The sequence below is a fragment of the Bos indicus genome, chromosome 3 (assembly GCF_029378745.1).
Source record: "Bos indicus isolate NIAB-ARS_2022 breed Sahiwal x Tharparkar chromosome 3, NIAB-ARS_B.indTharparkar_mat_pri_1.0, whole genome shotgun sequence".
Classification (NCBI taxonomy): Eukaryota; Metazoa; Chordata; class Mammalia; order Artiodactyla; family Bovidae; genus Bos; species Bos indicus.
In genome coordinates, this window is record NC_091762.1 from 85,205,281 (window position 1) to 85,220,050 (window position 14,770).

General features: G+C 40.2%; 1 long non-coding RNA gene across 1 annotated transcript in view; it reads left to right on the forward strand.

The window, feature by feature from the left end:
* The window catches only part of LOC139179782 (uncharacterized), a 165,365-nt gene that overhangs the window by 135,296 nt on the left and 15,299 nt on the right, over positions 1 to 14,770 (forward strand). Inside the window, exon 2 of the long non-coding RNA XR_011564142.1 lies at positions 12,328 to 12,407. This is a non-coding gene — a long non-coding RNA (uncharacterized lncRNA). The remainder of the gene's footprint in view (positions 1 to 12,327; positions 12,408 to 14,770) is intronic.

Sequence of the window (14,770 nt, forward strand, 5' to 3'; positions counted from 1 at the left end):
AGTCCTCATCTCTTAGCTCTGGCAGAAACTGTTGCTCTTTCTTTCATCTGTAAGTGGGGAGTGACTGCTTCCAGCTCTTGCTGGCCTCTTGGTACTTCATCATCCTTTGTTTACTCCCTTAGCTCTCCCTACACCTTTCTAAATACAGGTTCACTAGAATCACCCCATTTGAATTTTTTGGAAATGAATTATGTTTTCCAGAATGATAGAGACAGTAGCTAAGGGGTTATGGGGACATGAAGACTGAAAGGTTTAACTGGCTGCAAAGCCTATATGCTCCATCACCATAAATAACAATGATGAGAGTTCTAACACACAGTTGTTGGCACTTTACAATTTGCAAAGTGCTTGCACATAAATTATATCATTTGAGTCCAGAAAAAATCCCAAATAGTAAGTTCTATTATTTACCTTTTAGGCAGGCAAACTGAGGCTCAGAAAAGTTAATTTGCCCAAGGTCTCCCAGGTGACAGAGCTGCGCTTCCAGAGTGAGGCCTCCTGAGATCAAGACCAGCATTCTTTCTATCGTTCCTTGTCTGCTTTTCATTAGTTAGTGAGAGGACAGGATGCCTTTCCCGTATAAAGCCTCCTGCAGTGGGCAGGCAAAGAACGTCTAAATCATGTCAGGAATCCCCAAGGACTCCATGTGTTTCACACATAGCTAGTTTCACAAGAAACAGAACTTTCCTCCACCTCCTGGGACCTGTCTCACTGTGTGCAGGTTGATGAAGACTCATAAAGCGTGCCAACTTTACGAACAGCATTGGGATAGCGTGGAAACTGATAAAGGCCTCAAGGGACTGAAAATAACTGGACAAAGTACTAAAAATCACCCCACAATACCAACACATCATGCTGATGATTTCATTGAGCTTATTCCTTGGGTCTAAGGCCCTTTCCCGATATATCTGACATCTCCCATATGAATGCTACGTATTTCTCAGGTTCTGTACTGTAGATTCAGATTCCATAAGCATCTTCTGAGGGCCTACTCTGTGCCAGATGTTTCCATATGCATGATTTCCTTTTAATTCCCTGTAGCCCAGACAGGTGAGGCCACCTTTGCTGAAGTCCACAGGGCTGTTGAGTGAGAAGGTGGAGTAAAACCCTAGCCTCCTGGTTCTTTTCATAGTCTATTTCCCTCAATTCTGCTGCCACAGGTTGGAAAGTCAGTCTTCTAGTTTCTTCCCCTTTATTTTCCTTTCCTTAAGTCCTGTTAAAACTTAAAGTGGAATCAAGTCCATGGTGTTGAATCTGTTAACTCAGTCTGGGGGTGTATGGAAAGGACTCTGCTGAATAAATAGGGAACAGAGCTGGTGACCTGGGGATTCGTGTTTTTCCAAAACCAAGGCTTGTCTCATCCTTCCCTAGATGCCGATAGAGAAAGGAAGAGATCTAAACGTATTTTTTTGGATTAGGAGGAAATTGGCCTGGAAAACCTCTCCACTAAAAGTAGCTTTTGAGAGATTGTGTTCTGATCCAGCGCTCCAACCCAGGAATGACTGTGACTGACAATTGATATATACTAGCTATTGTTCTTTTTAGTATTGTTTGTTGCTTAAAAATTATCAACATAGAGTACCAGCCTCAGGGTTTATATTCTTAAAAACTAATGATTCCAGACAGTCACTCTCAATGGAAGCCTTCAATTTTTAAATGTGACAATAACAGCCTGAATTAGGTAGTGGGAATGGGATAATGCAGAGAAGATGACTTGAATAAACTCCTAGACCTTTAGTATGAGGGCTTCCCTGGTGGCTCAGACAGTAAAGCATCTGCCTTTAGTACGGGAGATCTGGGTTTGATCCCTAGGTCGGGAAGATCCCCTGGAGAAGGAAATGGCAACCCACTCCAGTACTCTTGCCTGGAAAATTCCATGGACGGAGGTGCCTGGTAAGCTGCAGTCCATGGGGTAGCAAAGAGTCAGACATGACTGAGCGACTTCAGTTTCTTTCTTAGTATGAAGTTTAAGACTTCTCACTTTGACCCAAACTTCCTCTCTTGCCATATAACTTGCTTATGATTCTCCCTCATGCAACCTGGGTTAAAGTCACACCAAATTGCTCAGACTCGTTGAATATATCTTACTTTCATGCCTCTGTGAGATTTTCTTGCAAAGAACTTCCATCCTTTTCCATTTGAGGAATGTCTGTGTTTATTTTAGGACCTAATTAAAAAATCATCTTTCTGGAACCTTCTATGACCTTCTCATCTAATCTCTGTGGTAGAACTGATCACTTCTCTTCCTGTACTCTGTAAATAATGATGTTTTACCTTTGGTGCAGAGCCTATCCCTTTATAGAAAGAAAGCTGTCTATATTCCCAATGCTCTGATAAGCTCTCTTCAGGGAACATGGCTGTACCAGAGTGGGCACTCAGGGGAAGTTGAGGCCCGAGTAAGGGGCTGAATTCTCATTCAGCATTGAGGAGTCTTGGATTTGATCATTCTCTTATCCTTACAAAGCTTTCCAGATTGTGGTTACACAACAGCAATTTATATCTCTGCTTTCAGATAGGACCAAGCTTTGGCTGGGTGCCTAACAATATAGTGGACGCAAATTAACAGCAGAGCGATTTACAGTCTGTCATGTCTTATTGCCTAATGAATTTGTCAAAAATCATATTACTCTGAAAATTATGGCAAGCAGGGTCCATGGGACCTAGGTCTTTAAGAGCAAGGTTGATCCAGCCTCACTCAAGCAAAACTGGCTTCCTATCTTCCTCTTGTGAATGTGGACAACAGAATCTCTGAGCACTTGTGTTTCTTATAAAATCTCTGTTGACATTCACTTTGCATTAGGGCTACCACAGATGACCTTGGCCAGTTCGCAAATCCCCAACCCCAGTCCACCTGCTGTCAGAGCCAAATAGGATTTAGGAGTCTCCCTTAAACTCCTGATTCTGTGCTAATATGATGTCATCCAGTCCTGGCTTATGCTCACCCCAGACTTTATTACTCATTTTTCAAACAAAGCTAAAGCCCTGTCCTCTGTTTTGAGGGCATCAAGCAGGACCCCTTTTTGCTCTGCACCAACTTCTCCCTCATCTTTCTTCTTCCCGTTTCCTTCCTTTTCCCCTATTCATTTGTTCCCTAAACCTCTCCTAACCTTTGTACCCCTATGTTTCTCAATATGTCTGAGAACTCTTTGCTGTTTTACAGGATAAAGAATCAGATAGATTCAGATTTCCCTGGATGTTACTTTCCTTATTTGTAAAATGAGATTAATAACAGCTAACCTACTGGGCTCATGTGAGTATTAGGGTGTCTGGTATCCATCCATTTATCCATCCACCCATCCATCCATCTATCCATTCATCCATTTAAAACACACTCATTCACTTTTTAAATATTGTTTAAGTATCTAAAATGGGTCTGGTCTGATGCTTGTCATTTAGAATATGTATCTGATCTCTAGACTTCATTGTCAAGGACCTTGGAGCCTATTGGAAGGATGCTCAAATAGCTAAGAACTAAGGTGGGAAGCTCAGTGATTAAGACATGCTCAGCCAAGACAACAGTTTCATAGCGATCTTCAGAGGGCTCCTGGGAGGTGTGTGCAGAGCTGGCAGAGCTCTGTTCTTGGGGGAACGCTGCCCTTAGGTTTGAGGCCATAACAATACTAAAAAATGATGGCACTGCTGGTGCCAAAGGCAGCACTGGCAACAGTGTCTCTGATCATTATTATCAACTTTCTCTGTCAGTTTCCTCTATTCTTTTCTTTCCTGCTTCTCTTTCAGTTTTTTTCTGCATGTTTCTCTCTTTCTCTCTCTCTCTTTTTAACTTTGCATCTCTGTATTTCTTTTTTCACCCCCTGTATGTTTTATAATTCTTTTGGAAGCATCTAACTATGGATGAACTGATGACTGATTAAAACACAACTGGATCTTTTTATTACCTGCTTTTCCTAAGGAAAAATTGCCCCAGTGGCATGTGACCATATGGAAGAGCCACAGCTGGGTTGCAAACTGGTGGGGGCTGTCCCATAGAGGTGCAAATGCCCCTAGGCAGCTCCTGGGCTCATCCCGTGATCTATTTGGTCAGCCAAATGGAAGCAGGCCAGCCGCGTAACAGTTAACTGTGATTCCCCCACATTTCATTTCAAGCTCTTTGTTCCATGCAACCAAAAAACTAATGGCTGGCGAATTTATTATGACCCTTTGTTTGGCTTGTGGAATAAACCGATTCTTCCCCTTTCTATGTTCTGACTCCCCCTTTTGTCTGCAATTTTATTTTACAGTTCTTTTTGTACACATCCAACACATGCTGAGGTTATTGAAAAGCACAAATTACACAGAATTCAATTTGCATATCTATTGAGGGTCCAATCCCAGAGTCCTTAGTCAGGCAAAATGCCCATTGACTCTTACCTCCTTTATTCTGCTCCTTCTTGGCACCAAAACCCATAGGCTAGCCCTCTGCTGCTTCCAGCAGATCCAGCAAAAGGCCTTCGCAAATGGAGTAAGCAGTCACACTGCAAAGCATAATAGGGTGGACTTTCACAAAGTTGCAAAACGTTACTCAGTATCTTAGCGGACAAGGTGCAGAAGGAGAGATCAGAGGACAGCAAAGTGGGACCAGTTTAGTGCTCGTGTGACTGGAGAAGTAGAGGAGCTGGAGTCGCTCAGGGTCGCATGCGAATCCCTGCTCTGCCAATCACTTGTCTTTAAAAAAAATTAAACTTTTTATTTTGAGATACTTGTAGGTTCACCCCCAGTTGTCTGAGAAAACAGCTCTATCTCATGTACCCTCTACCCCATTTCTCCCATTGGTTGCTTTTGACCTTGGATTTCTCAGGCAGTAAAGAATCTGCCTGCAATGCAAGAGACCTGAGTTTGATCCCTGGGTTGGGAAGATACCCTGAAGAAGGGAATGGCTACCCACTCCAGTATTCTTGCCTGGGAAATCCCATTGACAGAGGAGCCTGGTGGGCTACAGTCCATGGGGTCGCGAAAAGTCAGATATGACTGAGTGACTAACATTTTTCTTTTCAAGTTACTTAATATACCTAGGTCTCATTTTTCTCATCTGTAAAATGGGAATAATAATAGTATACACTACATGAGACTGTTTTGAAGATCATCTGAAATAATGTCCATAAGACCTCCTAACATAGCACTGGTACTTAGCCTGTTCTCAATAAACAGATAATCTCCTTAGATGAAATGAGGGTAGCCAAATAATTCTGATTAATGGAGGAATATTGACCTTGAGGGGCTTTCCTAGTGGGTCAGCAGTAAAAAATCTGACTACCAATGCAGGAGATGCAGATTTGGTCCCTGGTCTGGGAAGATCCCCTGGAGTAGGAAATGGAAACCCACTCCAGTATTCTTGACTGGGAAATCTCATGGACAGAGAAGCCTGGTGGGCTATGGTCCATGGGGTTGCAAAGAGTCAGACAGGACTTAGCCACTAAACAACAACAACATTGACTTGGAGAGTCTATGGCAGTATGTATTCACTGTTTTAATGTAAAGCCTATCAGGAAAAATAATATTTATTTTTAAAGTTTTATTTAAGAGGAATGTTTTTATAGAAAAAATTAGAAAATATTTTAACATAAAATAAACTATTATCTTACTGTTAAAATTATTACCAATGTTTTATTGTGTTTCCCCCATAGTTATGCTTTAAATAAGAAAAAATATGATTATATCTCTCATATGTAGCACATTAGATTCTGTGTCTAATGCACTCAGTGCTCAGTCATGTCTGATTCTTAGCGACCCAATGGACTGTAGCCAACCAGGCCCCTCTGTCCTTGGAATTTTCCAGGCAAGAATACTAGAAAGTATTGCCTTTTCTGAACCCATGTCTCTTGTGTCTCTTGTATTGGCAGGTGGATTCTTTACTATTGAGCCACCTGGGAAGCCCAGAAAAATCACTATTAAAAAATGCAGCAGTCTGTTTTTGGGCTGTGTGATACTGAGCAGGAAGGAGTGCCACATTTTATTCACTTTTTGGGGGTGTCTGGTGGCCCGCTTTTGGGCAATAAATTTCTTTCCTTTCACTGCTCCTTCTCCTTCAACTTCTTCAATCCTCTGCCATCTCTTTTTCCTGTTCCTCCTTCTTATTCTACTTACAGAGATCTGTATTAAGCATCCTTGTAATCCAGTCTTTTTCCTCATCTATGATTATTTCCTCAGCATCCATTTCTAGGAGTGAGTCTTGATGGCTCAAAAGGTCAGCACATTTTATGGCTTTGACATATAGTAAACCACAGTATGATCAGTTATTTAGATTAGTGATTCTTTAATCAGGGTGTATATAAAAAATAATCTGGGGAGCTTTTGAAGCCAATTCTTTCCCAGGCTTGACCTCTGGAGGTTTTTATTCCAGGGATCTGGCACTTTTAAATGCTCCCAGAGGAATTTCATATGCACATCTGGTTGGGTATCGCTGACTGAGAGGAAGATAGAGGTAAAATGTCAACAAAATTTTCAATGACAGGAGGCCGGAAAGAAGAATTAATTAATTGGGTAGTAATATGTTTTCCCCAAGGTGTCCATATGCTGGACTAGTAAGGGAATGTGCTTAAGAGACAATATAAATGGAACACCTTTGGTAAGCCCCACACCATGTAGCTACAGCAAGTAGATTATCTGATGGTTGCAACAACACAGGTAGAATGTGTTCTTTTATTCTACAGTTGAGGGAATTGAAACTCAGGCCAGCATTTGCAGAGGAGGTTTTGAATACAAGTCTTCTTATCTCCAAAGCCCATGCTTTGTGTTTTCTTCACCACAGTTTCTCACTGGTGAATTTAAGAGGAATCGATGCAAAGTTATGAACTTGAACCCTCAAATCCAAATGCACAAAAAACACCATTAGGAGATAAGACTTAACTAAAAATCTGTGAGAAAGATTTAAAGCAGCATTTCTCAAAGTTACAGCCCTCAAATCACCCAAACTAGAATTATTGGTGGTGGGGAAGATTGTTAGAAAATGCAGATTTTTGGAGCCACATGATAGAATTTGGATCTTTAAGTTGAGATCCAGAAATCTAACAAGCATCCAGGTGATTTTTACATGTACATGTACACTAAAGTCAGAGAACAACGGGCTAAGAGTTTAACTAAACTTGGGTTTAATATAAACCAAAATATTTATATATATTTCTGAAACATTTAATATAATATTTCTGAAAAGACAAATACATCCTGAAGTGAGCCAAATTTACATCAATCAAGGAGCAAACCTACCTGCATTGTTGAAGTCACTTTTGAGCAACTCATTTTAAGGACATTAAAATTTGCAAGGTACCCACTGAAGAGTTGGAGAAGGAAATGGCAAACCAGTGTTCTTGCCTGGAGAATCCCATGGACGGAGAGGCCTGGCAGGTGACAGTCCATAGGGTCGCAGGAGTTGGACATGACTGAGCGACTAAACCACCCTAGAGAAGAGCAGTCAGCTTGGTGGGTGCCCTTAATGCAGTTGAAGGATTGATGATTGCTCAGTCTGGAGGAGAGAAAACTTGATGAGCAAATAGCATTGCTATCATCCAGTTCTAGTTAAATAGTGCTCTTTGCAATTTAATGTAAACCAAAACTCAAGTTCTAGGAAAATAAAAATTAGACATTAAACTCACATAACAAATCATAGATTCCTGCTTTGAATTATTATGCTAAACTACTCTTTAGTATTTTGACTGAATGAAGTAGTCAAAGGGCTTATGGAAATAACTACTTTTTCTTGAGTCTAGTGAAGTTCTGCTTCCATCATGCTATCTATAAAGTTTATTGATAGTTTCTTTTAAAAGTCTAGAATGAGGGTTGGACACTTATTCTAGGACCAAGAGTTTAAAAATTGTGTATAAGCTCTTCACTTAAAACTCTAAGGAAGATCAGTAAAATATTTAAGATAAAAGGTATATATCATAATAGAAAAGATTAATAAGTTGAAATTTATTAAAATTAAGAATTTATGTATATTAAAAGCCCATTAAGACAGTGAATATTCAAGTCACACACTTGGATAGAATTCTATAGAAATGATTTATATCCAGAAGACACAACCAGTTCTTACAGGTCAACCAAACAACAAAAGAAAAATATCACAATTTCAAAGTGAGCTAGAGACTTGAACAGTTATTTCATAAGAAGGACAGACAAATGGTCAATAACCATTTGCAAAGTTATTCAACATCATTACTTACCAGCAAAATGCAAATGAAAATCACAATAGTATTTCAGCACACATCCATCTAATTGGCTAAAGTGAGTAATAAAAAATGTTGGTGACAATGTCAACCTCTTACACATTGCTGCTAAAAATGAGAATTGGTATAGATAAGTTGGAAAAATGACTGGCAGAATATACTAAGGATAAACATATGTTTCCTTTAAGACTCCCTAGATAGATATTCCAAAAAAGTGAATGCACATGTGCACCAAAAGACAGGTACAAGAATGTTTTTATAGCAGTTTTATTCATTATAGCCAAATCAAATAACTCAAATGTCTAATAGCAGTGGAAAAGATGAGTGAATTTATGTGATGGAAAAGTACACAGTAATAAAAAAAGTGACATATTGCTGTACATAATAATATGGACAAATCTCTAGACATGATAATGAATGGAAGAAGGTTGGTTTAATAGACTGTACACTATTTCATAGTTCCATTTAGTAAAGGTCAAGAATAAACAAAACCAATGGGCGGTGATAGCAGTCTGAAAGTGTTTATCTTTGGAGAGGGGTAGTGGATATTGATTGGGAAGGGTTGTGAGGGAAATTTTCAGTCTTGGAAGTATTCTTTGTATTGAACTGTATTGTGGTTACAAGGATGTGCACATACGCATATATACTTTATATAGATGTAACCTAAGATTTACTATAAAATTTTAGTAATAATAAGAATTAAATATAAAAGAAGGAAACCAGCACTTCTGAAACCATAACATAAGCTATCCACTGTAATAGAGGCTTTTAAGTGACATCGATAAAAATAAAAGGAAAAACTACCACCGTTTATAAAGTGCTAGAGTCTTTAAGTTTGTTACCTCATCTTAAAACCACAATGATCCTATGAGATAGGCATTACTATTTTACAAATGAATAAACAAACGGAGGGAGGTTAAGTCACTGTCCTGTAGTTTGTGAAGCTAGAGTTCAAAAGCAATTTTATTATACTCTAAATATTTGCCTGTAAACTTTAAGTGTCTTGGAGGATGAAGGCATATCTGTTTACTATACATGTGTATCTCCAGCGCCTGGCAAAGGGTCTTGCATAACATTAAGTACAATAAATAGATAGGGTAGATAATGGTTGAATGAATGAATAAACCATCATGTTCTTCCCCCTTATCACACTAGATCTCTCTCTGCTGGTGACATCAGCATTAGTGAAGATCAAAATATATTTCTTCAGATTTTCCTGGAGTCTAAAAAGCAGCTCAGAGCAAGGAATGCTCATGGAAAGGGAATGTCATGGGAATCCCAGCCAATCATGAGGTGCCTTGAACTGAGGTGCCCCACCTCCCTCCAGCCCCACTCACCTTACTAAAAGGACCTCCTGCAGATAAGCAATTACACCTGTTCTGTATGGCCTTAGGGCTTGACTTGGACCAGGGCTGATACACAGATGGCAGGCACTGTGTCAGCCCGGCAGGTTGTTAATATTTTGAATATCACCCTAACTTGAGACCAAAGGGCAATAAGCTTCATGGCAGGACTGATCACTGCTTAACACAGAGAAGAAATAATGAACAGCTGAAGATGACATGAACTGCTTCCCGAAGTTGCCATGTTCCCATCAGTGGGGAATGTCAGATTCTTCGGACACATTCTTGCAGATGCTGTAAAGATTAGAATATCAATTGAGAGCATGGACAAGATTTGTGATTTTCAAACTATTTGTTTATTATTCATGGCAAAAACTTTCTGAATGGAAATCTGAGGCAGAAGCTCAGTCCACAGAGAGGTAAAAGACACTGAGATGGTGAGTCAGGCTGAGACTTCTCCTCCTCCCCAGCAGACCCTAGCAGTGCAGCTGGAGACCCCAGGACTGGGGAGCTCATGTTCTGTTCACCAGCGTAACCAAAATCTTCATCTCTGAGATCTCTGAGTCTGTGGAAGTCTCCCCACTTCCACAGGAGTGGGGAGGGAGGGCTGTCACTGTAAGATGGGACTAATGGCATCTCCCTTTCACTATTACAGGAAGCTGAAGATTTCATCTGTTAGGTTGTCCTCACTGTTGAGTAATTTTGTGGTGCCAGAGAGGTGCCCTCACTATGGTCCCCTTCTGGAGGTACTGCCGTGTTCATCACTTCTTTCCCCCTAGTGTGAGAGATTGGACAGAATCTGGGATTCTGTATCAAGGGAATTGGGTTTGGCCCCAGGTTTGCAGTTAAGCAAGTGGTGAAGGCAGGACCTGCAATCACTCTGGAGTGTTTCTTCATCTGCAAAGTGGTGACCGTTGTGCCTGCTCTGCTTCATCGTGATAAGCTGTTGTTGTTCAGTTACTAAGTCATGACTGACAGGGCTGAGGGCCAAATTCAAAAAAGACATTGAAAATGGTATAACCATGAGATACAATATCAGGTCAGGAATTAACATCATTCCTTCAAGAGATTTTAAAATACATATGCTTAAGCATCTATATTGTTTGCAAACAGAAAAAGTACTGTGGGTTAACTTAAACTCAACAGTCACAAAACAGATTATGCTAAGTACTGATACTGAAGCTGAAGCTCCAATACTTTGGCCACCTGATGCATAGTGACTCACTGGCAAAGATTCTGATGCTGGGAAAGATTGAGGGCAGGAGAAGCAGGAGATGATAGAGGGTGAGAAGATTGGATGGCATCAACGACTCAATGGGCATAAGTCTGAGCATACTCCAGGAGATAGTGAAGGACACCGAAGCCTGGTGTGCTACAGTCCATGAGGTTACAGAGAGTCAGACATGACTGAATCCTTGAACAGCAACAACACAGTAGGAAGGGTTGGGACACATTAACTAAACAATAAGTGCTTGCCCCTCTACACAAGCCCTACTTTCTACCTTATAGGATTATTGTGAAGGATGCACGAGTGTGTAAGGAAGGACCATGAATTTGCCAAACAGTTTAAATGCTTTGATTATTATATTCCTACCAAAATCCTTGAGGAACCCCTATTGGCCACCCTTTGTTTTACAGTTGAGGAAGCTGAGGTCCAGAAATTGTAAGCATCCTGCATGTAGTGATCACTGGTCGCTCCAAATGACCTTAGGCAGTGATGACAGGGGAGAGGATTGTATTCTTCTTCTCTGATGTCATTGGTGAAAAAAAAGGTCCCATAATTTAGGTCAGATGGAGAGTCAGGGAGGGTCTCAGGAGCAGAGAAATTGATAAATACAGTGGGTCTGGGATGATCTTGAGACTGGCTGGTCTTGCCTCTCATATGTTTAATGGGGTTCCTGCTCTGAGTTATACAGTCTGCTAGTTACTGGTGAGACAGCCAATAACACATGGTTCCTGCAATTACAATGCCCTAAGTACTGTGTAAACAGTTTACACTGACACGTTCTTGCTTTAGCTTCTGCTTCCTTCCACCTCCCTCCTTTTCCTCCCTCAATTCTCATCCTGTAAACAGACCACAGAGACAGAGTTTGGCTATTGTTCCTTCTCTGCCTCATTCTCTGTCACCTCACAGTTTGCCTTCCTCTTAGTAGTAATTTCTTGTGTATTTACTGTATGTCAGACTTTGTGCTGCGCATTTTATGTAGACCATCTATTTTAGTCTTCATAACAACATTATGGTAGGTTTAATCTGTTTTTAAAATAGATTTAGTATGTTAAGTAATTTATTCAAAATAGCCCTCTGTGGCTGCTAAGTTTCTAAGCTGGCTTTTAAGACTGGGTCTTTGGACTTCAAGGATATCACACTTAAATGATACAATAACTGCCTTTATTCAGCCTGTGTATATATTTGTCATTGATGTTGATAATCACTTCGTCAGACATTAAGAAGAAAAACATAACCTCTGTAAACCATATTTGAAGAGAGTTGATGTGCTATGCATGTGAGAATTATACACAAAGGTCAGATGTCTTAGAATTATTTATTTTGTATGCAGCAGTAGTAATGGCTACTTATAGGCTATCTTCATTAAGAACCTGTAGAGTTAGAAAAATTGGATTTAAGTCTTGACTGTACCATTTAGTTGATCTGTGACCTTGGAAATTTAATTTTGGTAAGCCTCATCTGTACAATGGGGATTGAACATACAGTAATTACAGCAATTTGAAGTATAGCATAATTTCTAAAAATAGTAAGTGATCAATATAATAAAAATAATTACTATTGTTATTATTATGACCATGACTGAGTCTTTTATGTTTTTCAGATACTCACAGAGGTCTTATAAACAATGCTGTCACTCTTCATTCTTTTCAACTCAATAAATGTAGACTGCATGGAAAGTTGGTGAGTTATTAAACACTGTTAGAAGGGAACATCTTTTCCTTACACTTTGACCTATTTATATTCTTAGTCCCTTTTCTTATGGAATTGCGATATCCTGGGAGAGATGTCAAGATGTTATGAAAAAACTATGTAAGAATAGCTGGGAGTTCTCCCCTTTTTTCCCAGTTAATTTCTCTTCTGCTTAACCACACTATGAGTGTCACCTAAGCCTGCCTCCCACAGTTAATGAGTTATAACTGAAGCTATGCTGCCAGGGTTTTTGTTTTCAGTGCTAGGAAAGCCAGTTTGATCCTCCTATCTATCAGTTCAGGCACTGAACTTGAACTTTTGACTGTCATCTGCCACTATTTTGGGCTTCCCTTGTGGCTCAGCTGGTAAAGAATCTGCCTGCAATGGGGCAGACCTGGGTTCGATCCCTGGGTTGGCAAGATCCCCTGGAGAAGGGAAAGGCTACCCGCTCCAGTATTATGGCATGGAGAATTCCATGAACTATACAGTCCACGGGGTTGCAAAGAGTCAGATATGACTGAGCTACTTTCACAATGCCACTATTTTGCTTATTTCTCAATGTGTTCAAGACTCAGGAAGAGAAGAAGGTGCTACACACGGTGGTCTCCCCCAGAGACCCCCCAACAACCACTTTTTAGTTAATTTGGGATAATTTATTAAACAAGTCATGAGACCCACAATGCAAGGGACTGGTAAGTTCAGGCTGAAAGGGATTACAGTGATGTGGGAAAGGCAGGACTTACCCATGGGAAGCCAAGGGTCCCAGATGACAATGGGAATGATGTGAATGAGTCAGTCAAACCAGGAAGGAACAAAACCAGGAACTCTATGGGCTGGAGTTGGTGGGGAGGTGGGTCCTGAGATGTCCAGATGTCTAGAAGGATGGAAAAGATTGGGTAGTTGAAGAATAGTTGGCAGGCCTTCCAGAGAGCAGGAGATAGTGTTAATATCAAGAAAATAACCTGGCCATAGAGTTTGAGACTTTGATTACTGCCCAAAGTGAATGTGGACTTGGTTCACGGGGCCCTAACTTTTGTCATTTATTCACTGAGTGAGCTTGAGGAAGTGAATTTCCCTCTCTGAACTATGGTTTCATCATCCAAAAAATGAGGACAATCATTTTGCCTTTGCCTGGCAGTTGTGAGATCTTGTTGTTTTTCAGCCACTAAGCTGTGTCCAACTCTCAGCAACCCCATGAACTGCAGCACACCAGGCCTCCCTGTCCTTCACTATCTGCTGGAGTTTGCTGAAACTCATGTCCATAGAGTCAGTGATGCCATCCAGCCATCTCATTTTCTGTCACCCCCTTCTCCTTTTGCCTTCAATCTTTCCCAGCATCAGGATTTTTTCCAATGAATTGGCTCTTCACATCAGGTGGCCAAAGTATTGGAGCTTTAGCTTCAACATCAGTCCTTCCAGTGAGTATTCAGGGTTGATTTCCTTTAGGTTTGACTGGTTTGATCTTCTTGCAGTCCAAGGGACTCTCAAGAGTCTTCTCCAGCACCACAATTCGAGAGCATCAATTCTTCAGCGCTCTGCCTTCTTTATGGTTCAACTCTCATATTTGTATATGACTACTGGAAAAACCATAGCTTTGACTAGACAGACCTTTTATGGCAAAGTGATATCTATGCTCTTTAATATGCTGTCTAGGTTTGTCATAGCATTCCTTCCAAGAAGCAAGCATCTTTTTATTTTACAGCTGCAGTCACTGTCCACAGTGATTTTGAAGCCCAAGAAAATAAAATCTGCCACTGTTTCCACTTCTTCCCCTTCTATTTGCCATGAAGTGATGGCACCAGATACCATGATCTTAGTTTTTTGAATGTTGAGTTTCAAGCCAGCTTTTTCACTCTCCTCTTTCAGGCTCATCAATAAGCTCTTTAGTTCCTCTTCACTTTCTGCTATGTTAATGAGACTGGAAAGAAAGCATATAATCCAGTGCCTGACACATATTAAAAAGCTTAATATATTTCTTTCTGATGACTGAAGAGTAAACTGAGTAGCATGTGAATGAAGTGATTTGCCTGCAGTCAGTGAGTGTTGTCTTTGCTTTCCATTAAATTATATTAGAATTCTTTGAACTCTGAAAGCAATATACCCTAGTTTTTAAATGGATATAGTCATTATTCAGTAGGCCAGAGTTCAACCTTTAACTTGTCACTGCAAAAGTCTTTAAGCTCTGGTGTTTCTTCAATTATTCATTTTCACTAAATTTTTAATAAAAGAAATGTAAATACAGAACCGGCTTGACCGAATTATAGTGCTTATGTTTTGTACCAATTATTACGTGTAGGTTTTAAATATTAAACAACAGGATTACAGAGAAGGACTTTATGAAATCAGATCTTACT